The sequence below is a fragment of the Lolium rigidum genome, chromosome 2 (assembly GCF_022539505.1).
Source record: "Lolium rigidum isolate FL_2022 chromosome 2, APGP_CSIRO_Lrig_0.1, whole genome shotgun sequence".
Classification (NCBI taxonomy): Eukaryota; Viridiplantae; Streptophyta; class Magnoliopsida; order Poales; family Poaceae; genus Lolium; species Lolium rigidum.
In genome coordinates, this window is record NC_061509.1 from 32374343 (window position 1) to 32380936 (window position 6594).

Genomic DNA, 6594 nt, shown 5'->3' on the forward strand with positions numbered 1-6594 from the left:
AGAGCAACGATGCGGCAAAGACCGGTGGAGAGGTACCGGACCAGCAACACTGAAGCTAGACGAGGACGCCGGATCGAGATGCGGCGCTCGGTTGGCATCAATTTTATGGATCAACTCCCAGGGGAAAAGAAGGCACAGAACTGATCGGTATGATTCTTTCTCTATTTTGGGTTACTGAAAGCAATTTCTTTGTATGAGTTATCAGATTGGTCGAGCATACTATAATTTTCTCTCTGCTAATTAGAGGGAGAAAATCGTGGCGCTTTCAGCTCTGTCTTCAATTTTTTTAAGTGCACTGAGTTCTGTGTTCTATGTGCACGCCTAGATGAAGTGTAACCGAAAAGGAAAGGTAGAAATTAAGCATGCATAGGGCATATCTTGCCGCTGCATAGTGTAAGAAATCATATCTTACCACCAGCAGGAGGAAGCACAAAAAGAGATAAAAATAAAGATGGTCTTCATAGCTACAAAAACAACTTAGAGCATAAACTCTGAACGGCTAACCAAGAACCAACACTTCAGAGGGAAAGGAGATGGTTGGTCTCAAGAAAAGTCCCAGGTGGAAAAGAGACGGTTGGTCTAAGAAATAACTGCAGTGCCCTCAATTCTACTTTCTGGTTGCCTAATACACTAAGCTTTGTTCTCTCTGCTTATACAAATAAAATCAAATCAAAAGAGTAAATGCACAGAAAGAATGAATAGTCTTCAATGCACTGTCTGTATCTAGAGTTCTAGACAAAGCAGTACATTGGGCAGAAAAAGCTACAACACAATATAGTACCATCTGCTACTACGCATACATAACGTAGCAGTAACATAATGTACACTAAACAAATCTTTATTCACATTTTCTTGGACTGCCGATAGCCATTTAGACACTGGAAAGTTGAAGGTAGCATCTGCAGGCATTAAATATCACTCCTCTTTGAGTCGTTGCATAGTCGCCCGGTCGTTTTTTTTCCAAAATCACGGCGACTCACGACTATACTGCAACTTATGGAAACTATACAACGGCTTTTATCGACTATATACTAAGTAACAGGGTTGGCGATTTTTGGCATCTACCACCCAAAGAGACAGCACAAGGGGAGCAATTCTGCAGCAGCAGCAGCTGATGACAGCAGAACCATGAGGCCATACAGTAGACATGGCCCAAGCTCATGTGTATACATGTGGGATTGAACCAGATGCACGAAGCCAAGGTTTACCATTGTTGTCATGCCGCATCGTCATCTTCCTCCAGATCACTGAAAGATACGTCCTCATCGTCGTCTGCTATTTGAATGGGTATGCTTCCCGAACCACCCGTGTCCTCCTCCAACCATTCATCCCCATCATCATCGGTGTCATCCTTATCAGCCTTCTGAATGATAACTCTTGACCCCTCCCCGAGGTCACTCACTGGCTGTTTCCGTTGATCTTCTTTAGATGGAAAACTGTCTACTAATGTCACAGTCTCCTCATCTGCTTCAGCATCTTCTGCGGTGAAGTCAGGTGTGCTTTCTTCAATCCTAGATTGTGCGAACTCAGTCGCATCTTCTTTAGATAAAGCACGAATGCTTTCTTCTATCTCGGATTATGATAACTCAGTGGCATCTCTTAATATGGGCACAAGTTGTACACACACACACTGCTGCTGATGTTATATGAAGAAACAGCCCCAGCATCACCGATTATATCTTTTGATGGTGCCTCGTCGAGATGGATTGTTTCAAGAATACCGTAATCTACGTTGCCAAAAGATGTGGCCCTCACAGAGGCATCTTGATCTTTTAATGAGGGGACCACCTCTACAGGCGTAGCAACAGTACCATCTGCATTGCTGATAGTCGGAGCTACTGTGTCTTCATTGCTCTCAAGCTTTGTCTGATATTGGAAATTTTGTGACAACTGCTCTCTAGCTTCTAAAACCTGTGCCAAGTCAAGAAAATGGGATATTAGAAGTTTGGCACCAAACAATGTAGTCATATAAATTATCTATTGTGCCATCATGAACAAGTTTTTTTTCTCGAGAAAAGGCGAAGAGATTTTCATTTAATTTAAGAGGTACACATCATGAGCAAGTTAAGCGGTGGCCATCAGTTATGTGCGCTAAAATACCCTAAACTACAATTATGCCTTAGACAGTACTCAGTCTCGTTATGAAAACATAATGTTCCAACACTTATAGAGCTTATTTAGTTTGCTACCAACTTTATACAAGAGGATGCCAAATCAGGGACGGTCAATGTGAGAGACATGTGCACTAGCAAATTTCCGAGCAAAACCAAGCAATTAGCCAAATTTGGCTTGCCACATTGGCAGAAAACCAAGCAGGCTCCTAGTGACACAATATTAGGCCACTTTGATTCGCAGGATTCTCAAAGCGCAGTAATAGGAAAACACGGGATTGGAGTGGCATGTCCTCTTGAATCCTTTTAAGAAACTACATGAATTTGGATCAAAGAATGTTTGAAGCCACATAAAAACATAGGAATTGTGCTAAAAGGTTTGAGTGGCTGGAAATTTTCCTCCAAAATAGATTGCAAAGGATCCTTAGGGGTTAAAATCCTGCGACTCAAACTACCTACGTAGGAAAAATTCCTAAGGATTGAAATCCTCCAAATAATCCTATGAAATTCCTTTGAACCAAAAAGTGGCACTTGATGGCTAGTCGTGTGCCTTCGGTGTCCAACATTTCTCTCGATTCACTTTATAGTTTATATTAGTCCAATACTGCGAAGCCATTGAAAATATCGCAAAGAAGAAAAATAAAAGATTGCAATAAAAAGTGCCCCGTACCATTTAATGAGCAAAACAAGTAGAGAGCAGATAAAACTCAGAATGCATCTCCCCATTTTACATGGAACAGAGAAATGGACCATTGTAAAAATACCTACAATTTATGCTAGGCACTCAATAAACATGTTACAATAAAGTGGCAAATACTATTGCAATTCATCACTCTAGCTAAATTAAGCTTCAAACTACAAGCCTATTTTGAGGGAATGTAGAAGTTCCATGAAAATCGATATCTGGGAATTATAAACTAAGTCTACTGAATATTTGAATAGAGAAAATCAGTTGATTATTAAAAAAATCTAAGGATAAAGACTGAATGGAACATGTAAAGTAAATAAAACTAATATGCGTTATTGATTGTGCCCCAACTCCAAACAGTCTTAAAGAACATTTCCCCAGTAAATATTCTTGATATCATACTGAAACAAAGTCTGAGTGGAGGCATTTGAGTTATGGAGAAAACACTACAATATTATCAAAGAATTTAGTGAGATCAGAGGTACATAATTAATTTTCTATAACATTGCAATAGCAGAAAAATAATGCATTAGTTTTAGTTTTAACAGGATTCAGAAGAAGAAGGAATGCAGGAGCATGCATTTGTTGAAGCATTGACCAGTAAGCTTTGGTACGTTAATAAGTGTAGCTCTAAAAGAGGAGAAGTTCCATCGCAAGCACATGAGTAGAGTTTGAGCGATTAGAAAATGACATTTTACAGTTGCTGAAAGCTGTGTAGTAACAGACTCGGCATTTGATATGGGAGCAGTGTGAGATTGACTAACAGTCAACTTCTAAAAAGAACATCTAAGGAAATAAAGGGTGCAAATCGCCAACACAGATGCAACTACAATCTAGTGAACATTTTCTTTTGGTTGTTTTTCCTGTGTGACTTGCTCCTTCTAATACAAAATGCTGCGCATTTAGATGTGTGTTGGAGAATAAAAATCATACGCCATTGCCACCCCAATTGAAGCATTATATCAACGGAAATGACCTGTGGAGTATAAAGAAGGTCGGCCGCCTCCTTTGTGAGCTTAGGATGCAGCAGCACAAAGTATATCTTCCAGAAGCAGCCCTCGCTGATGTGGCCGGGGCAGAGCTCGATTCTCAGATCCGCCAGCTCCGGCGCCACGCTCTCGACGGCCAGGGCGTGGTCTTGCTGCGCATCGGTCATGTCAAAATCTGCAGTCGAACGCCAACACGGAGAATCAAAAATCAATTAAGATTCAAAAGGTGTTGACGAAGATGAAGGGAGGCAAGTGAACGCACGAACCGTCCGAGTCCGCGTCGTCGGGGAGAAAGGGGAAGTCGAGCCAGAGGTCAGGACACATGGCGGCGTCCCGCGCGAAGACGACCACGTCCTCCGTAACCCCGGCGGCCTCCGTCCCACTCCAGTCTTCTTCCGGGGGCAGTAGAGAGGAGGCGATCTTGGCGAGATCCGCGACGGCCTGGCGGCCCGGGAGCCGCGCGAGCCCGCAATGGCGCTGGGGCAGAGGAGGAGGCGGGGTGCGGCGGCGATGGGGCAGAGGAGGAGGCGGAGCTCGGGTGGCGGCGGGATTTAGCGAGCGAGGGGCGCGAGCAGAGAGGACGACGCGCCAACGCCGGGCCGGGCGGGCTTCACATGACCCATGGATAAAAAACGGGTTCGCACGAGGGCCTCGTCCTGGACTACTTCACCAGTCAAAAAATGTACGGACGAGATCCACCACCAAACAAGATCCAACGGCTACGAGCCTCAAATCGCTGTGAGGCTCCCTATGGGGGGCATCATATACAACGTTAGATGGGCTGGCACCTATGGTGCTCGCAATATAAGTGGGCTGGTACATCGAACTTGAGTTGGACCAGCACCCCTGATTTTTGAAGTGGCACTTGTACCTGAAAATGATGCCAGAAATCACATATGGGAAGTAGGACTGTTCTGGCAGGGATGATACTGATAGAACTTCATATCCCCGATGGGGTAGATGAGGTCGTCTTTATGATGGACAAGAGGGAAACTCTTAGTTGAACCGCCGGGCATTTGAACCCGCCGCATCTAAGGCTGTCAGCAGCGCAAGATTCGTGCACGTCGAAGGACACAACGTATTTAACCAGAGAATGGATGTATGGAACTAGTGGTCCAACATCGACTCCACTGACTACGGGGGAGGGGGAGATCCAGGCTACTGCTTCCGCTCGAGGCGGCAAGCCGGTCCTCCGCCGCAGGTGCGCAAGGACGAGGGGTGGTCGAGCCTGGCCGACTCCAGACGAGGCCGCCGCCTCGGAACCGGAGCCCCCACCATGGAAGCCGCCCGTCAGATCGCCCTTCTCCTCAGGCCTAGCCAGGGCCAGCCGTCGGAGGAAGGGGAGCCCGTCGAGCAGCCGCCTCGGTCATGGCGGTCCCGGCGCGGAGGTCCTCCACCTAGACACCGCGCGGGGGGCCAAGGGCTCAGATCCCCGCCGCCCCCTTCACCGGCGTCGCGGGCTTAGCCCAGCAACGTCTCTGGGGGCGACGAGGAGGGGAGGAGGAGGAGGGAGGGACGGCGGTGGCGGCGCGGCTAGGGTTTCGCCCCCTCGGTCGCCTGGAGGGGGCGACCCGAGCATCGACTACACTGACTACGGGGGTGGGGGAGATCCAGGCTACTGCTTCCGCTCGAGGCGGCAAGCCGGGTCCTCCGCCGCAGGTGCGCAAGGACGAGGGGTGGTCGAGCCTGGCCGACTCCAGCATTCAGACGCCCCCAGCGGCCGCTCCCCACGCACGGAAGGCGGGGACAGCAGCGACCCTTCTCCGGTGCCAGATAGCTGGTCGTAGACTTGGAGCACCGACAATCCAACCGGACCATCAACTGAAGGCGGAGAAGGCAGGCGGCGGCTCGACCCTCCAGGCATCGCACTCGCCTCCGCCCCCGGATCCCTGCCGCAATCAAGCACATCTGTCAAGCAGCTGAACACCATCGCCCTGCCGCCAGCCCCGCAATCCGCATCGGCGGAATCGGACGCGCAATACGGGACACTGCATCCAGAGCTCGGCGAATCAGAGCTGTACAAGGTTGCCGGCGAGTGCACTCGGCCGATCACTGGAGCCCCAATTGAGACCAGATCAGACATCGGGGGTGCAGCAGCGATCTGGTTATAGAACCTTAACCACACACCCCTGAAATCTGCACGCCTCTGGCGGTAAAGACGGCGCACGGCGGGTGCTGAAGGGTGTTGCCGGAGGCCGAGAGGATTTGAGTGGTGGGTGGGTCAGCGTGCCCGATATGTGACGGGGCGGCCAGGTCAAGTAGGAAAGCTATTCGAGGTAAAACTGGATCTTTTCTTACGGCGATTTGCACAAAAATAACCCAAAAAGTGAAAGAAAAGCACAGACTGACCCTCCGGGCAAACTATTTCATGCATCTAACCCTTTTGTGTGGCGCCCTCGACGCTGAGCTGGTGCGCCGATCCGACGTGACAGCATGTGTGGCGCCCATGAGAGGGGCGCCACACTACTCTATATATATAATTTCTGTCTAGAGATAACAGAAGACTGTGGTAGCTCAATTGGATGAAGCCTTTGCTTCCCCGTCCCAAGTCATGAGTTCGAATCTTTGCACCACCCGAAATTATTTTTATTTTAAAAAATTATGCTAGACATTGTAGTATGTTTAAAACATGAAATCTAGCCTCGTACTATTTTGTAGAGTTTTTTTTATCTTCTCTTGCTTGCAAACTGAATAAAATACTCTACAAAACAGCCAGCACCACGTTGATCAAGAGGTACAGGCATGCAAAAAAGATTTAGTTTATGCAAGCATAAGCAAGCTGACAAACCTCGCTTACATATCAGCA

At 47.8% G+C, this 6594-nt stretch overlaps 1 pseudogene; it reads right to left on the reverse strand.

Annotated features, from left to right (window-relative positions):
* Positions 1–856: 856 nt before the first annotated feature.
* Positions 857–5871, reverse strand: LOC124689458 (annotated as a pseudogene).
* Positions 5872–6594: the final 723 nt, after the last annotated feature.